Source organism: Amphiprion ocellaris, chromosome 14, assembly GCF_022539595.1.
Source record: "Amphiprion ocellaris isolate individual 3 ecotype Okinawa chromosome 14, ASM2253959v1, whole genome shotgun sequence".
Taxonomy (NCBI): Eukaryota; Metazoa; Chordata; class Actinopteri; family Pomacentridae; genus Amphiprion; species Amphiprion ocellaris.
This window is the reverse complement of record NC_072779.1, coordinates 10188076-10211627: the sequence shown is the minus strand read 5'-3', so window position 1 is coordinate 10211627 and position 23552 is coordinate 10188076. Positions and strand designations below refer to the sequence as shown.

General features: G+C 38.1%; 1 long non-coding RNA gene across 1 annotated transcript; it reads left to right on the top strand.

Annotated features, from left to right (window-relative positions):
- The first annotated feature begins 7794 nt into the window (after positions 1-7794).
- LOC111588268 (uncharacterized) lies at positions 7795-11435 on the top strand. The gene is made up of 3 exons (XR_002748168.3): positions 7795-7929; positions 10791-10916; positions 11136-11435. It is a non-coding gene; the product is annotated as an uncharacterized LOC111588268 (long non-coding RNA).
- The last annotated feature ends 12117 nt before the right edge of the window (positions 11436-23552 follow it).

Genomic DNA, 23552 nt, shown 5'->3' with positions numbered 1-23552 from the left:
TGATGTGTATAAACCACTGCTGGCCAGACCTAAAAGCCACACATACACTGTACGTACATCCTGGTCTCAGCAGCACAGTTTCCCCCCATGGGAGAGGGCTCATTGAGACAGGAGGAGGAGGGGGTTACCAACTGCCAGCCTGAGCATACACAAGCATTCACAGAGCAGCACAGACACGACTCTGACCTGTGGTGTAAATTACAAGGATGTGTCTCCTACTGTGCTGCATATCTGCTCAGCCTGAGCTCCAAGATCAGCCTTGGTGTGGTGAACGAGCCTTGGTATCACCAGGCTGGAGGACAGGCAGACACAGGGCAGCAGCTGACCTCTGCACCGCTCTGATAAAGCCCAGACAGTCCCTGAAGGTGACACAGCCTCCTGCTGTCCCTGATCAGTCCTCACACCATTTCACTCCAGCGGCTGAGAGCAGCAGCATTGAAATTCCCTCAATCTTTTAATCAGATGTGTTGTCTGTTTGTGTGGAACTAGAAAAGCTACATTCAGAGCTATCTTGAGGCGAGCATATACAATTACCAAATACTTGACAGCTGCAAGCTGCTGTCACTGCTGGTTATTATTTCCCCACTGTTTCTGTGCGCACTGAGAGCCTCCAGTTGCAGCAGTTAAAAATGGTGAATGTTTCCACTCCAGTGAACTGTCCTGTTCATGTTGCAGTGGATCGTGGAGCTGAGCGGCAGGAAGAAGGAGGGAAACTATGCAGAAACAGTTGCGGTGCCTCGTGGCTGCGCTCAGCTGTTGATCAGTTTGCTGTGTGGGCCTGTGCAGGCCAGAAGTACGCATACAGTATAGCAGGCTTAGCTACACAGCGCCACTGTCGGCTCTAAAGCCTGTTAATCCACCACCTGGTGTCCACTGGGTAACATCAGCGGTCTCCGGGCGACACCTAGTGGCCACAAGCCGCACCTGCAGCCAAACTGCTGGTAAAATCCACCATAAGATAACATTAAAGAAAACTTTATTTAACCCTTCTGTTGTCCCCATAAATATTGTTCCTTTCTCTGAAAAAAAATCCAAAAATTTAGCAAAACAAATGCCCCAAATTTATAAAAAATTTGCAAAATCTTCAGGAAGAAAATTCCAAAAATTCCTTAAAAGTTTCCCTTAAGTTTTATTTTTACAAAAATCCCCCAATTTGGCAAGAAATAAAAATAAAATAAATAAATAAATTTTTAAAAAATGAATAAAAATCTTGAAAAAAAATCCTAAAAATATCTAAAGTGATTCCATATTTATCAGTAAAACTTCTGATATTTTCTTTAAGAACATTCAGAAAAAAATCAACCAAAATCCAGCGAAATCGCTGGATTTAGGTTGATTTTTTTTCTGAATGTTCTTAAAGAAACATTTTTTTAACCTTTCTTTTTTCCACCAAAAAATGTTCAAAAATTCTCCAAAAAATGCTCAAGATGTGGAAGTTTTCACTGTGAAAATATATATATATTTTCCCACATTTTCAAACTTTAAAATGGGTCAATTTGACCCACAGGACGACATGAGGGTTAACTTAAAGGAAATTGTTCTCCCAGATGTGGATTAAAGAAATTAAATCACATAACATGAGAATAAATGCAAAAAACATAATAACAGGCCATGTGTATTATCATTAGTTTGGACTTTTATAAAACTGTGTCAAATCTAAATGACTTCTGCATGTGCAGTAATCTCTGCAATATCAGTATTTTCAACCTACAAAAGAATCTGTGCAAAACAGGTTTTATCTGTGCAACATCAGTATTTCTACTTGTGGAAGAATCTGTGCATATTCATTGTTTTTCATTATATAGATATGTGCAATATTATTATTTTCCACATTTAAAGGTATCTGCAATATTTCAGTTTGCCCCTCTACTTGGCAGACATTGTCTTAAAACAGAAAAATAACTTGCTAATGGTACCATGTGTAGAAATACTCTCATTATGTCTCTTTTAGCCACATAAGGAAGAATCTGTACAACATATATTTGTGTTTATTTTTTAGTTTATTTTTATTTTCTAGTTATGTTCTCTATATGTCCCCAGTAAATCTTATCTTATCTTATCTTATCTTATCTTATCTTATCTTATCTTATCTTATCTTATCTTATCTTATCTTATCTTATCTTATCTTATCTTATCTTATCTTATCTTATCTTATCTTATCTTATCTTATCTTATCTTATCTTATCTTATCTTATCTTATCTTATCTTATCTTATCTTATCTTATCTTATCTTATCTTATCTTATCTATTGTCAATAATTCTGAGGTCATACAGAGGATTACACATTATAATGAAATAGTGCTTGTGAAATATGAAACTATAGGTGTTTTGAAGCCTTATTTTACTCAATAAAATATATTATGTTAAATAATAAAAGCGCTGCTATCATACATTTGTGAAATATTCAACACTTTATTCTTCTGCAACACTGAAGATAAGTCAACCAGATCAAGGTTAATGTGGATTTTTTTTGTCATGACTCCTTAGAATAGGAAAATTTGCAGTTCATAAAATGTAGTTTTATTTGTTCTGAAATATTAAAGGTAGCCCTTTTTCCTTGTGTCTGTACTTATGAGCGTGTTTGTTTTGTTTATGTCACCAGATTAAGGCACGTTTAGTCTTATGATAAGCCAGCATGTTTGCATCCACACTGCCAAGTTATACAGTGAAAAAGCAGAGCTGTTAGACCAATTTAAATGAACTGCTTCAACTGGTAACACACAGTTGAATTAAACTGATCCAGATTAAGCTAACAAGTTATATTAATCCCACTGGTTTAAGTCAAATGTACCTAAATTATTTGATTCCTCTCAAATCATCAGTTTGCATTGCAGTATTCTCATGTTAGGGAAAGTCTGGCAGTTTGACAGCGATTTTGTCATTAGACTTGCAGTTTGTTCCTCTTCTTTAAAATTGAAGAAAACAGATGATGCAAGTCTAGAGTCACAACAGCTTGAAAATCTGGCAACTTTTTCCCACGTTTAAATAAAGTACCACTACTTTGACTACGTTTACGCAGTTTGATGACACCATATTTGCATCAGTACGACAACACAATTGGTTGGATGTTTCCTGGTTTGACTGTGATAAAAGACAGGATTGGCTTTTTGGATCATTTTGTTTGGTGTTACTGAATTCTCCCATAGATTTCTATTCACGTTTCTGATGCAGCCTTGCAGTAGCTGTATGGACAACGGAGGCTGAACTCATGACATTATCATGTCCTACCGCTCAAAGGATCCTTCTGCTTCCATGAGTGTTTTAACTGTCTCAAGAGTTCTTCACCTTCATCCCAAGAGCCTCAGCAGAAGGCAGCTGGGTTTCTCTTTATGGTGCTTGAAGACATTTCTCCTTTTATCTAAGAGGCTTCTTCAGCTCCACCTGGATGAGAGATGGAAGTTCATTCATTTTCTGCAGAAACTCTTACTGTGACATGGATGACTGAGGATCTGTACTAATGATTCTTCACCTTCTTCATCAGGAGATTTCTTCCTCTGTTGTAAAAACAAGAGTATCTGTCAGATTGTGCATCTAGATTCTATTTGAACATTTTGGAAGAGACTTATCAAGCAGGAGCGTGGGAGTCCTCTTCGAAGGAGATCTGAAGCATCTAACCCGGAGTTTCTTTCTTTCTTGTGAATATGTATGCACCACTTTATGCTTTTTTGGCTTCGTTTTATGTGAAAATGTCTTTTTTTTTCAATTCAGGCAATGGAATATAATGCATTAAGGCCCTCAGGTACTCTTTATTGCTTTCAAGTATTCATTCTCCTCTAGATCAAATTTTCTAATATATCATCCCTGCTGAGTCACCATCTTCACAGACAGGAGTTAGTTTTCTGTCCTTTTTCAGTGTCTTTGGTTTGGGAAAATGTCACGTTTTCAAATGTACAGGAGGCGTCTTTTTCACATCAATGATAAATGAATATGAGCAGAAGATGACCAGCAGCATCTGATGTACTTTTACAATGAATATTAGAACCATAGCACACGTCATTCTCTTTTCTTTATGATCACGTTTTACTATCATCATGAAGTAGTGCCGCTTCTAAATCAAGGTTAAAACATGATTATCTAAATTTAAATTGATGCCAAAAACTGAAAAATGTGTTTCTTGTACATAGCATTTCTACAACACTGTTTTATGAATAAAAGAAACATAATCATGATTATTAGGAAGCACTGGTAGCCTTTTCCTGCCACACATATACTGCATTATAGTTTTATTTATCTATATATTAACAGTTAATAGTTGTGTAGGCTGCTTGTGACTCCTTCTGCCTTAACAAGATGTTTTTATTCTATAAAATCTTCACAACATTGGACTCATTCACACAGCCATGACTCATCTGCCTCATTGTTTGAGAAGTTTAATGGATAAACCATTGAAAAGATGAATATAGTTAAAGTGTGTTTATGTTTTCTACTTGTATACACACTTGTTTGTGTAAAAGGCTCCTTGACATTTTCATGAACTTTCATATTCTACCAGCTCTCGTGTATTTACTGTAATGCAGTAGCGCTCAGTTTAAATACACCATTTAATACGGAGGTCACTCTATAGAAATCAAATACAAAACCACTTATTTTATTGCTTGTCTTCAGTACTTTTTGGTTCTTCTATCTGCTTTAGTCTGTCATTTACACTGACTTCTGTTATTGCATGAGGTCAGCATAAATTTAAATCAAGCAATTTGCTTGTACAAATGAACACAGAAAAGAAAAAGATTAAATATGATGCTTTTTTACATATTTTTCCAGCATTTTTCAAATATATCATAATCATGCTTCTACTGAGTTGATTTATTCTCATGCTCTTTTTCCCCCACTGTGAACATTTGAGCTGGTTCGATCTGCTCATCATCTCGCCTTTTTGATTTTCTCCTCTTTTCTGAATAACAAATGCATCCAAGAGGAAAAGAAAATTCTAACTAAGACCTACTGAGCTCAATGTAACGCCAATATGAGAGCTGAACGATTTTCTCATTCCTCTCAATTTCAGCTCCTAAAAAATAACTTTCCTTTCCTCTAAGCCAATCTCAATTTAAGATCTTAAGAAGTGCTTTTTGTGTGTCACTGCACTGATCTTTATTTGCCTGAAATAATCTGCTCTTGAGCTGACAGAAAGATTCAAAAGAAAATCGGACTGGCTTAAAACTGAGTTTGCACGCCGTTAGAAACGTATCTCAGTGAGCAAATTCAAGTCTAAACTCTGTGTATTATAATAATTATGTGTTATCAAATCCGTCTCACCTCTAAGATCCACATGCATGCATGCCAGTTTCTTATTAATCTGTCATGAATGCATTTCAAATACCTTCTCAACAAGAGTAGTTGCCCTGCAAAGCCTACAGGTGGCGCTACAGGGAAGGTCATGGGGTCACAGGAATTGGTAAGCTGTCATTCCAGCATGAATATTGTCATAAAATTCCATGCAGATATAACAGATACGACCTTGCAGCTGATAGATCTTTCACAATAAAACCCCCACAAAATGAAAAAATTTAAAAATTAAACCATTATCATTTTTGCTCACTCTTAGCATTTTCCAGTTATATACACAAACATCAATTGGATTGTAATCGCCAGAGTTTTTAAAACTATGCTCAATGGTTTGTTTAATAACTGGTCCATATACACTCATACTTGTTAGTTTGTTTCAGGCATTTTAAAGGAGACAAATTTCAGGTAAATTTCAGCTGTATTGCAGAGAATTTTAATTTTTATCTGTTGATTTTTTTTGCCGTTGCTGTCTTATTTTAACATCTGTGCATACAAGTCTTGCTCAAATCCACAAAAGAAAAGCTGAAAACTGTTTCAAATTGTTCTGCTGATCCCAAAGTTTCCAAAGATGCCAAAGATGCAATGTGACTAAATCAGTTCAAAATGATGCACAACATGTGATGACAATACACACAGCAATTTGAATCCAAAAAAACACAGTGGAGTCATTCCTAACAGAGACAATTGGGCTCAAGTGCAAAAATACAAATCAGTGATCAAAGGAGAAAAAGATGGATCTCCATAAAAGCTTGTGTTTGTCTCTCTCTAAACATAATATAGATTTAACAACAAGCTGAATAAAGCTGATTCTGTCAGTTTGTGAGAGATAAGATGAAAATGAAAGTTAAATGAAAGTTAAGGAGTTAAAAACCAACTACGGATGCAATAATATGTCAGGTGTTGGTGATAATAAAGCAAGTGTCTCTGTTTTAAAGATGTTACTCATGTTAGGACTTTGACACCAGACAAAGGTTCAGAACTGAAATGTTCAACCCAGTCTTTTTTGAGATCATCGGGTGTACATTAAGGAGTCCTGAAGTCTGAGCAGAGACTGGGTATAATGATCAGTCAGCCCCTGCTGTAGATCCAGACTTGGTAATCATTGTTTCTCTTTATGCAAATCTGCTTTTAACAGGCACTTTGAGCCAAGAACCTGCAGACATCATGAGCAACACATCACAACCATGCATCTATCAAGTCTGTGTTCACTGAAGTGTGCACATCAAGACTCCACAGAACACTGGCAGGATGGTTTGATTGACTGATTTTTTTTTGTTCTGCTTCTGGGTAAGAAAAGATATATGCCATAGGACTGAGAGAGAGAAAAAAATAGTGTTTTCTCTTTTACAGTAGGTCTGTCTTATAACAATCTGTGCCTGATATTATAATATATATGCATGCATGCAAGGAACAATGTGATAAAAGAAACACATTTTACATTTTAGAGTATATTTTCAGTTTGTGAAGTGTGTTAAAAAATGTACATTTCATACTGACAAAAGGCCTACATGCTGTCAAACAGCTAGAGGAACCTTTCAGATGATTTATTTTACATTAGAAAGGGGGCAACATGTGAAATATGCAGAGCTGCCATTAAAGCATTAAAGCCTCTAACAGGTGAAGTGAGTGACAGTGATCATCTGTCATCATTACAGTGCCATGTCCTGATGAGCGACACCGTGTCCTGGCATTCACGTGGATGTTACTTTGACAGGTACCATCTATCTTTACATTGCTGCAGACCAAGCACACCTCTCATGGCTCTCAGAGAGCAGAGGCCTCCCTCCTCCAGCTGGACTATGCTCCCACCTCACCAAAAAAACTGCTCAGGAACAGCTTTAGAAATATTGACATGGTGTGACAAGGCCTGTCAACTCTCCAGATCCCATCCCATAAAGCATTCATAGAACAAGTCTGATCCACAGAGGCCTCACACTGCAGCCCACAGCACCCAAAGGATCTGCTGCTCATGTCTTCATGCCAGCAGACACCACTGAAAACTATCGTGTTCATGGCTGATTGTTTTAATGGGGCAACGAGGACCTACATGATGACGCCGTGCTTTTAATGTGTGCTTTAGTACTTGCATTTTCTCATGTACTACGCCAAAATACAGATTCAGTTTGATATTTAGTGATGTTACATCCCAGCTCTGCTCGGGCAAAGTGAAGATCGTAAAAAAAACAGATGTTCTTGGTTTGGTAAAGTCATTTATTCCTTAGTGAGATAATTCACTAAAAAAAGAGGTGATAACAAGGGCTGCACGGCGGCTTGGTGATTAGCATCTTCGCCTTTCAGCTAGAAGATCCCTGGATCTTTCTGCAAGGAGTTTGCATGTTCTCCCTAATCACAAAACATACAAGAGGCACATAGGTGTATGTTAAATCACAGCCACCAGTACTGGTAGTTTTGCTCAAGCTTTATACACTGGTGTTCGAATTGCTGCAGTCTGATTAGAGGGAAGAACTGGGTGGTGATCCAATCAGCCAGGAAGGCAGGTGGGGAGAGGACCAGAACTCCAGGTCAATTATCATGATGACAGACAGGTGGGGTCTGGAGCTGCTCTTCAGCCAGGCATCATCAACATCTACACAAACCTTCTCCCCACACTAAAAGATAGCACATCACCACCGCAAGTCAAATGCTGTAAGTTTAAACAAAAACACCACTCTAAACATTAAGAGTTGCATCATGCAGGATGTGATGATGGATGCACTACACAAGTTTATACTAGCACCTTAGCATGCAACACACAGAGAGATGGAGCTGCTGCAGTTTATATGTGTGTGTATGTGAGGTTTGATTCCTTCAGGCCTGAAATATGAAGGTCAATACACTCTGGAGAATGATAGTTTTTACTGGAAAGAATCATGCATGAGGACATTCTGCTTTTTCACTACCCCAGTTCTCAAGCATTGTCAGTGATGAGTTTGATTATTGATGAGAATGTGAGTGTTACTTGTTTATTTTTCTATTATCTGCTGCTATGAACTTTGGAGTTGGCTGGTTAATTAGACTATGGTAGAACAGGAAATTGTCCAGGTTGGTGGTTCAATCCTCAGTTCTTTCACATGCAAAGTCTCCTTGAAACACATTGAACCTGAAGTTGCTTCCAGTGGCAGGTGATCACCTTGCATGGTAGCCCTGCTGTCACTGGTGTGTGAATGGGTGAAGGACATCACCATTTACTGTGAGCTTGATGCTTTGTTTTTCTCTTGGCTGTTTTCGTCCAGCAGTTCTGTCTGTGTTGCCTGGAAATTAGTATAGTAATCATAAAGGGAGAATGAAGGCAGGCTTGCATGATCATGTCAGGCACAGAAGAAGTAGGGAAGAATAGGACAGGGATTTCCGTTGACATTTTCATGCATGTATGCTTATATGTCCCCATATTTTCAGGTGTATGTCAGAAGGAACCAGGTAATACTTTTCTTACGTATTCACAGTTTGGGGTAATTTACCCGGGCAAGTGGTAGGATTTCTGCAGGTGAGACTGAAGACTGAATAGAGAGTAAATGAGGATTTGGCAGCTTTTTGTGAACCTGCAGCTATAGTTGATGTTTTTATTTTATTTTAAACTCAAGTTTGTTCAGCTGAATGCTTTACATCGGATTAGTTTTCTTTTTTGAGTCATTAGGAATTGGTTAATAACTTTTTGCACATCCACTCCTGCTTCTTTAACATCTATTTCTTTATTTTCTGCTGCTCAACAACTGATTTGTCCTCATAAGGCATCACGGCACAACACATAACACAAGACATGTCACAGGAACCGTATCTTGTTATGAACTTGTACCTCCACTGGGTGATGCTATTGCAAAGGATGATGCACTTTACTTAAAACATTTATGGTCCTCCTGTTACTCTCTATTCACTGAAGCATCAGGGTCATGGTAGACGTGCAGATGTTTCAAGTCTGAGTCTTTGTTAGTATTCTTAGTGTAAGTTACAGTGCTACGAGTATCACATATACACCCCCAAATCATTTAAATTTAATGACAGAAAACCAAAACTGTCATTAAGCCCTCCCAAATTATCACTGTCTACCATCGTTTATATACAATGACTTGAAATACACTGTAAAAAATAATTTGTTGACTCAACTTGACTCTTGTTGTGTCGACTAAGTTAACTTAATGTAAAGTGTCAAGTTTATTGCACTTAAACTAATTAGATATAACTAACTGTCAAGTGAATTAGATTAGAGATGATTATCTAAGAGAATTGAAAAGATGTTGATTGAGCTTATTTGATCAAGTATTACCAATTTTGATCAAGTTGGCTCAACGCAAAACATTTTTTTTAACTTATATTGTCAAGTTTACTGAAGTTGTCAGAGATTTTCAACAGTTAACCAGACAAGCAAATTAATATCTACAAAGCTACTATCAATATGAGAATGAGGTCAGTTCCATTTAAGCATTAACACATGAAAGACTTATTTCAAGTAGGAATTTTATTACAGTAAGCAATGCAACAAACACTTCATTCCAAATATTTGGTGCTTTGACAGTAGTTTTATTTTCCTAAACTTATCATTCTTGATGTCGTGAAACACATATTTTAGTGTTTCCATAAAAAAATGAAAAGATCAGCCATTCATTTGCAGTATAAAATGTTTCATTGTGTTTATTTTAGTCATTCAGAAGAGCAGGGTTGACACTGCCTGTGTGTGTTTCCACAGGAATAAAAAGCATAAAGTGAATGAGTGAAGATATTTCTAAGTGGGAGACGAGTCTGCTAGCACTGACTCAGCTCTCACTGTGAATTAAACGACTTGTTTATGGGCACACACGCTTGTCCGTGTTTGTGAAAGACAGTGGTAGAACGTGTGTTTGCATGTTGTTGAGGTTTCAAAAAGTATTGCAAACGGCTGAGTAGGCGGTGACACAAATGCTGCGTTTTTGTGAAAGTGCATGTGTCATCCTGTGCTCCTGGTGGAATCGCATGAATCATCTCACTTGTCTCGAGCCTTTCAATAAAAAAGTGTTTTGGCAGTAAATATACATGTGCAATATGATTGTGTTTTTTTGTATACAAACTGTATGTTTACTCGCCAGTGAACAGAAGAAAGAAGTGTGTGGTGTACTGAAGAAAGCAGAATCTTAACCGAAGATGAAATGAAACCAGACAGAATATGGAAAAAAAACTGAAGTGAAATACAGACAAGTGACAAATTAAAAGCAAGACCCAAATAAATACCAGTCTTCCCAAAGATATTCCTTCCCTCCCTTGGTGTTTTGATGATGTTTGAGGTTTTAAATCAGGTAAGATCTGATGATTGCAGGATGCGATTTGGATCCACTTACAGAGAGGTGACAATTAAAGGAAAAAACAGCAAAAAGTGTCTCAATGAGATGTTTCAGCTTCAGTTCACCTTCATGTTGATTCTCCAAGTCTGTGGAACTCCACTGGAGGGATGAATCACCATTCTTCCCAAGACATATTCCTTCATTTGGTGTTTTGGTGATGGTGGTAAAGAACGCTGTCTAAAATTTTAGTTCCCATAGGTATTCAAATGGCTCAGTGGACTGTGGAGGCCATTGCATATGATTCACATCGTTTTCATCAGACCATTCAGTGACCTCTCGTGCTCAGTGGATGGGGTCATTGTCATCCTGAAAGAGATCCCTCAGGTGATCTATCAAAACAACTCTGTATTTATTTGTGGCAAAGCATTTTTCCTTTAATTTGTCACCTGTATCATTTTCATTGTTGATCTTCTAATCAAAACAAGTGAATAACAGTATTGATCTTCACTGGTTCTTTGCCTTAAGTGGACTGCTACGTTCTGTGATGTGTTTGAGTAGGTAAGGTAGGTTGTGTTTTTTCTCTTCTCTTTTCTCTGTTCCCAGGTTACGCCCGGTGGGAGTGGCTAGATGCACCTGTGGCTCCTTACAATCAGCAAGGATGGTTAAATGATGAGCCAACTTGAGCATTGTGGCCAGTGGGCCGAATCAGCTGCCAGAGTGTGGTGTTGTTGTCTTGCGTTCTGCTTAAGGACTAGTCTCTGCTGGCTAAAGAGCTGGGTAGAGTGACCAGCTTTGCACTTATGAGGTGTGCTTTTGTGTCGGAATCGTCTTTTTAGATAAATAAATGTTCTTTTGTTGATGTTACCCAATCAGTTTTCGTGCCTCTGTATCTGTTTCTTCTTTATATTCGTTACTCCCCTCATCCCCTAGTTCTCGGGGACATAACATGGACAGTGGACATGAAAAGACTTCTGTGGGTCTCAGACAATGAATCCTCAAGACTTTAGTAATGCTTTAATTTTTCCTCAAGCACCACCAGTTTAACATGTTTGGTTTCATATTAAATGTCTTTACTTTTGACTTAGTTATCATCAGATTTTGTCCTGTCATGATGACTGAGTCCTAATGACTTTGTTGATTCTCTTCTGTTTCAGCGAAGGCCTCTCTCTGGTCAAAACTTCCCTTTGTCTAACACTGTATATAGTCATTAAAAGTTACAATAGTTAACAAAATACAGAACATTCTGAGAGGGATAGATCTCAAGTCGGTATTTCATTTACTATGGATGTAGTACTTTGGGTTCTCGTTCAGTAAGTATCTTAAATGCATCATCCTCCTTGTTTAATATTGACAGCTGTTTGATGGATTTACTATACTGTACTGAAAGGCTTAATAGGTAGACTAATGTCAACTTTATCCGCTTAGGAAAAAATAAATTAAGTACAAAATCTAAATAAATTTACTACATACATGGTGTATTGTTGTGTAACAGTTTTAAAGTTTTGCTTCATTTTGTTCCTGAAATCCACCTTTCTGCTCAAGTCAGGATAATCCTGATGGGGTTTTTTTGGATCACAGGTATCTCAATCTACCAAAAAAGATTTAATGAACACATACTGGAGGTTTCATCCAGATCAAAACCAAGGCTGGATTACATCATTTAATCCAGTTTCTGAATTAATTTTTGACTCGGTTTGATATCCGAACTGTGATCAGATTACTTCTGACCCTCTGAGCCCAGATTTTGTGTGTTCCCTTTTCTTTACTGTCTCTGTAAACTACAAATGAATCAAATCTGCCTGTTTTTCAGTGTCATGCTTTTGAGTTCTTGTCTGAAACGTAACAACAGAATTTCAGTTATGTTCCAAAAATAACACAGACAACAAAGCTCCGCTGTGATAGTTTATTGCTTGTGATGATGATAAACCCTGTGAACAGACAGAATGGGGGTGCAGTGGTTAGCGTGAACAAACAGCAAAAGGAAAATCTAGAAGAGCAATGAAAAGAAATCAGAAATATGTTCTTAACAGTGCTCTTCAGCTTTCGATCTGAAATCAATACCCTTCTTACCTTCCTCACTCCTCCATCAGTTCATGTTCTGTTGAGTGGATAAGTGTGTGCTGCTGCTTCACTGTTCAGACAGATTAAGTCTGAGATGAATCTGAAATGTCAAAGGAGTCGCTGAGTATTGCCTTAATGTAATTCTGAGAGAAGAAAATGAAATTAAAAGAAAGCAGAAAAAGAGTTGCAGAGGAGGGATTATGTGTTTGTTTTACTGGTTCTGGTAATCAGGCCTTGACATTAGCGCATTGTAGGTTTGATTTACTCTGATCAGACCATCAGCACAGAGATAATATAAAGATATGTCCCCGTTGGGAGTTGCAAATGAGGCATTTCTGCAGTTAAGCACTTCATACAGACTAATTAGACAACTGACACGTCTCTATGGTTTTCTATATTTAAAAGGCAGAACAACAAGCCATCACAGGAAGCAGTGCTGATGTTTTAATCTTCAGGTGACCTCATCACTTCCATCGAAATCTGCTAGGAGTGTTTGCACATAAACAGCAAAGCCCATTTTAATGTGTCACTCTTCAATAAAAAAATATTTATCTTAGACATTTCCATTTACTATGCAGTATACAGGATCATATAGTAGTAACAAGATACTACAAGATGTTTGTATTTGTGAACAAACAGCGTTACCAATGAAAAATTGCTTATATTGTGCTGCATTAATTGGGTCAATATATAACTGAGGGACTTTTGAAGTCCATGGGCTATATTTTGCATACATTTTTATTAAAAGTAAGAAAATTAATGTTTTTTATGTTCATTATGATCATGTCTTTACAAATTCCATATTTTTTTTTAATCATGGAAACAATCACTTATTAATAAAAAATGACTGGATATCATTAAAATGTCAACTAAATAACCATCCGAATTTAATAACAACCACCTTCTAATTAGCTAAAAAACAATAAAATGAGCTTATTCAAAAATTGTTTTGATTGTGTTCTTTTTACTAAGCTGAGATAATCATGGCAGGTATTTTTTGTGGCAATATATCAGATTTTATAGGGAAAATAACAAATTGTGTCTGTTTCTGAGAAATCACTTTGAACTAAGTTCCCCATTACAAAAACACCTCTCAAGGAAGTGTGTTAATTCCAGATCACATGACCTGCTGCACATGATGTCATTTCTTCCTGAAGAAAAGCCTGGCCAGACTCCAAGGCTTTCTGAGTTATTTAATATAAAGTAGTGTGGATTTATGGCATGTCAACAGGTTTACTACAATATCTTTATAAATAACTTACTCAATTGTATATATATAATATTTTAGAAGTATCTTTCTGTAAAAAATGTCATGTGGTGTTTCTTTATAAGCAGCCATGTTGATTTTAGGCCTGAAAACAGCAAAAATGTCAACTATGATACCTGTCAGTTACGCTATAAAAAGTCCAGCAATTATATACTGACCCAATGAAAATCTTTGAAATGAACACATTCAAACTTTTTGAAATTTAACTCTACAATTCTATCTAACTTTTAAGCCTCTTTTAGTTCATGTTTTTTTTTGTGGCCCACACTTTCAGTTTTGATCATTCAGGTTTGACTCTGAAACTCAAGCAGTACAAAAAAAAAACTTGTTTTGTCATTAATCGTGGGCTTTTCCTGCTCTAACATGTCAAAATGCATCCTGTAGAAAAAAGCCTGTTGCTCATGTTTGCCTGAAGAAATTTGGTGACTGCACATCCATTGTGAAGTTTTTCTGTCCCCTGGTGGGTAAAAATCAGAGAACGCAGCTTTAAGGGAATGTCGTGTCTACACTGGATTCATAGTGTGAGCAGCATGTTAGCAAAGCAGCAGCAGAAGCTTTCTTCCTGCCTCTTGTTTGTCTGTGCAGATTGCATTCAGATAAAATATTGAAAGTAGGTCGCCTGTGTTTTGGCAGAAAGAATCTCCACAGTTCTGTATAGTCTGTAAAACAGAGGGAAAAGGCCCCAAAGCTTCAATATACACTTGAGGTTGTGTTTACAAGACAATATTTTGAGTGAATGCATTTGTTCAGTCAGATGTACTCGAGATGTACAACTGAAGACTGCATATAAAACACTTTTAGACCTGTCAGGGGAAAAAATGCAGCACTTTCATTTATTCAATGACACCTCTGTACAAACGTAAGAGGGGAACAGACACAGAAGGCATAAAAACCACAGAAGTTGAACTTAGAAGAACTTTTGCCACAATCACTGGGAAACATACTGCATTTGTCACTCAAAAATGTGCAAGCACACATCCCTGGCAGTTTATTTTGTACGATGAGCAGGATGTTTAGACTGCAAAGCTTGCAATATTCAAAATGAAAGCTAAAGTTATGGCCACAATAACATTGCAGAGCTGTAAATTCCTGTCTCGTGGTATTATAAACCGCTATGCAATGTTTTGGTGTCTTATAACCCTTTAAATTTGTGGATCTATGACTCAAAGCAGCCAATCTGGACTGTATTCTATAGGTTTACGAGTGACTGAATCAGCCTATTCCCATCATGGACTGTATATGAACCCTCAGTGATGCCACCCATAGTTTCCTGAAGAGCAGATCTGAAGCTTGGTGTGGTGGCTGTGGCATTAACTTCTGGCTAATCCAAAAATCGGCGAAGAGGTAGAGCATGGGTGGAGCTGAGGTGGGCTATGGATTGTTTTGTGACGGCACCCAGCTGCCACTCCCAACAGTCATGCCTTGAATAAAACAGAGCTTTAAGTCTCAACTGAATTTAAACAGGTGAGTTGAAGAACAATTTATCATCCCTACAGTTGTATCGAACGTCGAAATAAGCTACAGAGATCAAAACCAATTTTTGTACATGGCTGTAAACATGTTTATATCTGCAGCAAAGTTGGTCATTTCAACATGGGGAGTCTATGAGGACTGACTCACTTTCAGCGGCAACCTCTAGTGGCCACATGAAGAACTGCAGTTTTTGGCACTTCTACAATTTTCAGTTCATTGCATGCTGGATTTTTCTCATTTAAAAAAAGATAACAGCAAGTGTAAAGCTAGAAGAAAACAACTATTATCTTTCCAGACCTTAGTTGGTGGCCTGAATGTCTGTTAACCTAACATTAGTCTGCAAAACAAGCTGTCTTCTCTGGTTAAAACAAACCTAGTGAGCGGGGAGGAAGGCTGAGGATTTGGGTGCTCTCATAAAATCAGAGTGGACTTTGGGATTGTTATTCTGAGTAAATACATGCCAGTGGGTCACATTATCAGACTCTTTTAAATGAATGTCTTTTGTGTCAGATTAGGACACAGATTTGGCACATTCATTAACAGAAAGGTTGTCAGCTAAAATCGTTATTGTGATTAAAATTTGATTGGATATTAGTAAAAAGCCAATATCATAACAGTACACTTAGATTGCAGACACACCTGGAATGTATTTTCACTATAAGGGGGGAATAATGAAATGCTATTTCTAGTACAATGCATATTAAGTCAAAGTGGTGCTGGCTGAGCTCCCTCCTTTGTTTACAATCTGTCGACTGAAGAGAGGCGTTGACGTGAACGCACAATGTCCGGGTTGTTCCTTCGACTGATTTACTTCCTGATCTTTATTTTTATCATGAGGAAGCAATCATTTAATTTGAGATCTTACTCACCAGCAGTAATTTCATTGAGTCAATTTAAAATATAATAAGAAAAACCTAAATCGCTCACCTAATTTTAGGCCGTTGGTGTCTAATCAACTTTGTGTGCGTGCGTGTGTGTGTGTGTGTGTGTGTGTGTGTGTGTGTGTGTGTGTGTGTGTGTGTGTGTGTGTGTGTGTGTGTGTGTGTGTGTGTGTGTGTGTGTGTGTGTGTGTGTGTGTGTGTGTGTGCGTGTGTCAGTGCTCACGCACACATCCTCCCTCGATTTTATGCCATTGAATTGCAGCTGATGGAAACCAAAGCAGGAAGTAAGGCGCCGACAGCAGAGAGAACACACTCAGCCACTCCCCATAGAGAACTAACTGCTTTACTGAAGGGAATTTAACACAGATTGTGATAAATATAATTACGCTGTTGCTTCATTGTGTCAACGCTGTATAAAGACAGACAGCAGACTGAGCTGGGAGGCAACTGTTTAAAAGACAAATGCATAAATTGTGACTCTAAATCACAGAATCACAGGTTCATGTTTGTTGTGTGTGTGTATGTGTATCCTGTCCACATTGTCTTTCAGTTTGTTTTTAATGGAGCCAGAAGTTGAAGTTGAAATGAACTTATCCCTGCGTAACTCCTGCAATTATGTTCCTGTCACTGTTGGTGAGTCAGCCTTGGATTTGTTTAACCGTCTTTCTGTCTTTGTCCGTGTTTTTCCCTTAAGCTCTGCAAACACTCGAATAATCTGTCATGCTCCGTCTGTGAAAAAAACATCACAGCGGCCGCCCAGGAGCAACATCCTGGAAGCAAAGAATGAAGTGACCACGTGAAAAACAACGGCTACTTGATGGCACGGCGTGTAGGATAACATGTAATCCTGTTATCTGTTTGGTGGGGCTACATGTGTTCATAGGACGACGACGGAACGAGCAGATGACATGATCCTGTATTTTTGTGACATAATCTGCTTTTCTGTTGTATCACATTGTTATGTGAATGAAGAATCCCCATGGAGGAGAGACTGTCTCGCATCTGCTTTTGTTTTGGGCTCAGTAGAGAGGATCACAGCTCATCTAATCTCTGCTATTCTCAGCCACAATAATTTCCTCACAACCATTCAAGCACTCCTGACACCTGCACCTTAAACTCTGCCTTATACCTGCCTAGTCACCATGAGAGGGAGCGGCAAGAAAGAGGAAGAGATGAAGAAGGAAGTGGAGGCTGGCACTGCCTGTGGTTTGCTCTGAAACAACAGCTGTGTGGCCGACTGCCAGGTGAAGCATTTTCCTGTGACAGTGGGTGTAACTACTGGTGTGAAGAGGCCGAAACTAAATCACAACAACACAAACTGTAAATTATGACAAGTGCAGCAGCAGGCAGGTAATAACAGTTACAGGCTCGATGGTGTCACAGTGACAAATGGATTTTATTCTTTTACTGTGTTCATGTGACAGCTTTAGTGGTGTCACAAGTCTCCTTTCAAAAATCATTCTGTTGGTCTCTGAAGGAAGAAAGAAAGAAAGAAAGAAAGAGGATGGATAGATGTACAAAAAGAAGGATAGACGTAAAAGAAGAAGGAAGGAAAGGCAGAAGATGTCACGGAAGGAAGGAAGGAAGGAAGAGGAAGGCTGGACGGATGGATGGAAAGAAGGACAGAAGGAAAGAAGGACAGAAGATATGACTGAAGGAATAAAGGAAGGACAGAAGACATGATGGAATGATGGAAGGAAGGAAGGAAGGAAGGAAGGAAGGAAGGAAGAATCTGTTGACTGAACAGAAAAACCAGAATCAGCTCTGTGTAACAGTCACTGTGAGGAACAACCAGGATGTGAGATGTATAAATATACAACCACACCATTATGACCACCTTCCTAATATTGTGTTGGTCTCCTTTATGCTGCTGAAACTTCTCTGACCCAGTGAGGCATGGACACAGGACCTCTGGGGATGTCCTGTGGCACCGGGATGGTGGCAGTTAAGCTTATCCTGGCACATCCCACAGATGTTCAATAAGATTTGGATCTGGGGAGTGAGGAACACCTTAGCTCTGTCGTGTTCACCGGGTCACTCCTGAGCAGTTTTTGTAGTGTGTCGGGGTGTATTGTCCTGCTGAGGGTGGCAACTGGCATCAAGGACTGCTGTTGCCATGGAAGTTGGGGGTTAGGGGGCTGCTCGACCTGCAATGTTTAGGTGGATGGTACATGTCAAACATCCACATGAATGTCAGGACTCAAGGTTTCCCAGCAGAACATTCAGTTACACCAAGATGATCGACGTTATTCTCTTCACCTGTCAGTGGTCATACTGTTGTGACTGACTGGTGTAAGTGTGAAGGTCTTTTGCAATCTGTATCTTTTTATGGGAGGATTGTTCAAGCAGTACTTGTGATATTGAATCATTTGAACATTTAACACTGAAATGAAACCGGCTGAGAATCAAATCCCTATGTGGTGGATCTGCTAACACCGTATAGACTTCTGAAATGTGAACCCGATATGCAGCTTTATGTAAGACATCAAAAAGTTAGAAGACCACCGATACCATCTGTAATGATGTGGTATATCTTAAAAGCTTGCTCTATGATAAATGGTGTAAAATCTTCAAGTACTATGTCTCAGGTTTATATTTAAGTACAGTAAATGTACTCAGTTACCTTCCATCCCTGTTAAATTTGGATGATTAACTATATTTTCCCCACAATATGAGTAAGACAAGCACGAACACACATCCAGTAGATTGAGATGGTGAAACCTGCTCAGCGTAATTCCATCGGGCAGCACCTGACATGTCTATACATATACAGGGTCACAGCCTGACTGCTGCTATTGTGTTGGATGTTTCACACAACCGCTGCTAAAGGCCCATGTGTGAGTGCATCAGCTGAACAGGCAGAGAGAGAGAGAGAGAGAAAAAGCACACAAACACAGAGACACATTAAATACTAAATAACTCCCACTCACAGGTAAACAGAAAGAGAACAGATAAGAATCTACACTCCCTGTGGCAGCCACACAAGCACCGAGCGTTTACTTTACTCCCCTTCTGTGGCAGCCAGATGGCAAAAACGCGATGACAAATGTTTTCGCAGTCGAAGGGAGGAGGTTTTGAAACTGTGTCTTCTTGTGTGTCACCCAGCTGTACTGATTGCGGTAACTTCAAATCCCAGACACACACAACTTGTATCTTAGATTCCATGAAAAGGTCTGTCACAGGGACAAATCCCGGTGTAGATTTACCTGTGAGCGTGTTAGACAGGTGGGCAGATTAGAGCAGAGCCCACCTCCCCCTGATCCCCACAACAACGGGTAGTTGTAGATAAGCTCAGGCTTTGGGTGTCTCCTGGTGAATCAGAGTCAAATCCAAGTCAGGTTTAGATTTTCGCTTTTGAGAGCGACCTGATCCTAATAAAGGCAGCTCAGCGAGGATTGGAGACTTTGTACCTGAGCTGTCAGTCACAGAAAATAATGAGCTCATGAGAGCTGCTCATGACAATAACAGCAGAGAGAGTGTTTTAAATGCTGCCAATAGTGAAGTCTGATGGTTTATTAATGCGTTTATAAATTATCTGGGCTCTGTGGAAGAGAAAAGAAGAGAGAAGAAAAACAAACACATATGTAGCACTGACAATCAACAGTGCTTTAGCAGAAAAAATACACACGAGGAAACGAGTTTACAGTGTACGCTATAAGGAAAACAACCTGTAAAAAAGTGGTAAAAATCTGGCGGCAAAGATGCCAGAAAAAATATGTTAAAAAATGGTGGATACTGCAATATTCAGAAACTGTAAACACTGTTAGAATAATGGCACATATCTGTGTATAATAAAGACATTTTTATTAGATTGAACGCAGTGAAAGAGTTTCATGTTATGGCCGCACACTGTAAAAGAAGAAATTATTTTTAGGAAAAATACAGATTTTTGATGTGAGCAATATGTACAGATTTTGCTGGGGTTTTTTAAAGATATGATGTAATTTTACACATTGGCGAAAGTCTGTGAAATAACTTTTACTTTTTAAATTATTTAATTTTCCAATGCTTAATGTTTTTCAGTCAAATTCTGTAAAATAACATTTTCTATTTATATTCAGTTACACGTTTGAACAGAACTAATTACTATTTGCAATAATACAGATCTTTAATGTGGCCTGTTTTTCCTGTTTTTATGGTAAACATGTAAAATAATAATTTATTTCTGTTATTTATTTATTTTTTTTATATAATTTTTTTAATATACAGTGTAGTTTTTTTAGTTATTTGTTGGTGAATTTACACTTCTGGAATAGGACAACCAGCGTTCCTGTCATTGATCTCCCTCAGTCAGTAACTGATTAGCATGAAGGAGACAACATGAAACACCAGAGTGTGGTTTTGGTGGGGAAATAATCGCTCACACCTCCCCGGGGAGAGCCAGACTGGATTGTCCTCTCAGTCTGAGGACGTGAAGCGTCACACTGGGTGTTGTGTTGCGTCAATGTGCTTGCAGCAAAAACCTTTGCACCGCAGTCCGATCTCAAAGTCTACTCCAGGATCTAAGAATAGCTGATGACACACAGTGCATGTCAATAATCTGTGGGAAACATGGGGAGGCAGCAGGACGTCCGACTGCTGCTATGCTGAGAGTCGGTGTTTATATCTGGAGCTGTGGTAACCGCTGCTGCCCTTCAAAGACAAAATACAGCAACTGTTTCGTAGTGACACTGGAACAGAAAGAGATGCCTATTTAACTGTAGTCATGGCCTTTGACCTTTAACCCTCCTGTTGTCCTCATTTACGGGCACCAAAAAACATTGTTTCCTTGTCTGAAAAAAAAACAAAAATTGAGCCCAAAAATTCTCCAAATTTCTGAAGATTTGCAAAACCTTCAGGAAGAAAATTCCAATAATTCCTTAAAAGTTGACCTTAAAAGTTTTATTTTTTAAAAAAAATCCCCCAAATTTGGCAAGATAATTCCTGTAAATATTTTCAAAAAATTAGTGAAAATCTTCCAAAAAAATCCTAAAAATATCTAGTGATTACATATATATCAGCAAAATTTCTAATAATCTCTTAAGAACATTCACATAAAAATCAACCAAAATCCAGCGAAATTCGCTGGATTTTGGTTGATTTTTTTTGCGAATGTTCTTAAGAAACATTTTTAATATTTCTTTTTTCCACCAAAAAATGTTCAAAGATTTCCCAAAAATTTTGAAAATGTGGACATCAGAAGTTTAACTGTGAAAATATATTTTTTCCCCACATTTTCAAACTTTAAAACGGGTAAATTTTGATCCACAGGACAACATGAGGGTTAAAGTAAACAAGAAATAGCTGCAACTGTTCCCTTTTCATGACCAGGTGTTGGGTTCTATAAATGTGCTTCATATGTATAAAAAATCTGTGTGTGGCCCGATGGAGGCTGCAGACTCAGAGGCTCACAGAGGCGTATTGTCTTTACACTAAATGTAACATTTATATTTGATCAGCAGACCTTAAAGAGAGGAACTAAGGGACTGTAAAGGTGACCTGGGGGTTCATATTACACAGACCTGCACTGTCAAACAAGTGCAGACAAGTGCTGAGGAGGGAAACGCTGGCTGCACAGGCAGACTCTATTTAATCTTAGATGGAAAATATGAGAAATCCAGCTGGTGAGATCATGATACGGATGCATTCATTTTTAAATGTGACGTCAGGAAAGAAGAATGAAAAATCATTTGCACAGATTCGCTGAGGAATCCTTGAACTCTAAAGGCTTATAAAGCTAAAAATTTTAACCGTCTACTGTAGTACACAGTTCTTTTACTGTTAGAGCCTTACATTAAGCATGAATTTGTTACACTCAAAAGCCTTCAAACTGGAAAGACACTGTATTTTTAAGCCTTTCAGTTATATAACCTGCTGAAAGTTGTACAGTCTCTATATAAAGTATCTACTCTCTTTTTATTGCTTTTTGACACTGAATCATGTCCAATCACAAGAATTTGCAAAAGACAGGTTTTTACAAAGTAATGTCAATTAATTCAAAATATAAAACAAGAAAAATACTACTCCACCAAGGCTGCTGAGTCGTATGATTTCCGATGAATGAAATCTTCAAACAATTCGTGGCCCACAGCAGTCGATTTGCAGTAGGATCGCAATCATGTGATCGTCAACAGGCAGCTGATGTAGTGTTCACTTGCTGTCTCCAAAATCTCATCACTTGATCCTTGTGTCATTTCCGACCTTCCCTGAAAATTTCATCCAAATCCGTTTGTCTGTTTCCGAGTAATGTTGCGAACGGACAGACAAACCAACGCTGATCATCACATAACTCTGCTGCATTCCTTGGTGAAGTAATAAGTGACTGTGAAGCATGGTGGTGGCAGCATCATGCTATGGAGATGCTCCTCAGCAACAGACCCTGGAAGGTTTGTAGAGGTAGAGGATGAAATAAATGCAGCAAAGTGTAGGAAAAACCCTTGAAAAAAAACAGTGAGGTCTGCAAAAGAACTTGGGAGAAGATTTGATTTCAAGCAACAATGACCCGAAGCATACATCCAAAGCTATAAAGAATTGGTTTAAAGACAACAAAGTGAATGTTCTGGAGAGGCCAAGTCAGAGACCAGACCCCAATCCAATTGAGAATTTGTGCCTGGTCTTGAAAAGAGCTGTTCAATCACAATCCCTGTGCAAACTGACAGAGCTTGAGGAGTTTTCTAAAGAGGAATGGGGTTAAATTGGAGTGTCCAGAGTTGCAAGGCTGATTGAGATCTATTTACAAGGGGTCAATGCTGTAATTGCAGCCATAGTGGCATCTACTAAAAACCAACTTGAAGGGTTGAATACTTACATCACTTATTTTATGTTTTATATTTTTGATTAATTAACTTTATTTATAGTAGAAATCTGTTCGCACTATGACATAAAAGAATCTTTTTCTGCATTTTTTAGACAAAAAGCCAAATTAAATGGAGAATGATTCAATGTTGAACAAGAATAAAAGGGGATTTTAAAAAAAAGAGAGCTTGTACTTGTAATATTTTAAGACAGAATATTCTTTATAAAAAATAATTACAGTGACTGAAGAGATGAGAATGTAATCTATCAGTCCACGAGTTTTGTGTTTATCATTTAATCTATTATCAGTTAAAATTAAACACAGTGCTAAATGGTGGTAGGATTGTAAAGTACATTGAATATTATCACTTGTTTCTCTAGTGTCACTTAAAATTGACAATTGTGGACAACATCTATCATTTGAGTTCTAAAGAATGGACCTGCACGCCTTTTCTTTAGAGCCCAAACAACTAACCGATGCGTCAATTAACTTAAAATCACTCCCAGCATTCATGCAGCTTCTCAAATGTGACGATTTCCTTTTAATTTCTGTTTTCACTAATC